The following is a 482-nucleotide window of genomic DNA, read 5'->3' as shown; positions in this document are numbered from 1 at the left end:
AATGGATGGCAGGTATTCTACACCTGCAGAATTTCATAACATAACATAACATAACAATTACAGCACGGAAACAGGCCATTAGGCCCTTCTAGTCCGCACCGAACCAAACACCCCTCTCTAGTCCCACCTCCCTGCACAATGCCCATAACCCTCCATCTTCTTCTCATCCATATACCTGTCCAACCTTTTCTTAAATAATACAATTGACTCCGCCGCCACTATTTCTCCCGGAAGCTCATTCCACACGGCTACCACTCTCTGAGTAAAGAAGTTCCCCCTCATGTTACCTCTAAACCTCTGCCCCTTAATTCTTAACTCATTTCCTCTTGTTTTAATCTTTCCTCCTCTTAACGGAAATAGTCTATCCACATCCACTCTGTCTATCCCTTTCATAATCTTAAATACTTCTATCAAATCCCCTCTCAACCTTCTACGCTCCAAAGAATAAAGACCTAATCTGTCCAATCTCTCCCTATACTCTA

The 482-nt window shown here is 42.9% G+C and overlaps 1 protein-coding gene across 10 annotated transcripts in view; it reads right to left on the bottom strand.

The window, feature by feature from the left end:
* Positions 1-482, bottom strand: part of eya4 (EYA transcriptional coactivator and phosphatase 4) — a 475,725-nt gene that overhangs the window by 25,055 nt on the left and 450,188 nt on the right. The window lies entirely within an intron of this gene.

The sequence above is a fragment of the Narcine bancroftii genome, chromosome 6 (genome assembly GCF_036971445.1).
Source record: "Narcine bancroftii isolate sNarBan1 chromosome 6, sNarBan1.hap1, whole genome shotgun sequence".
Taxonomy (NCBI): domain Eukaryota; kingdom Metazoa; phylum Chordata; class Chondrichthyes; order Torpediniformes; family Narcinidae; genus Narcine; species Narcine bancroftii.
Note: the sequence above shows the minus strand (reverse complement) of the source record. Positions and strands in the feature narration are given on the sequence as shown.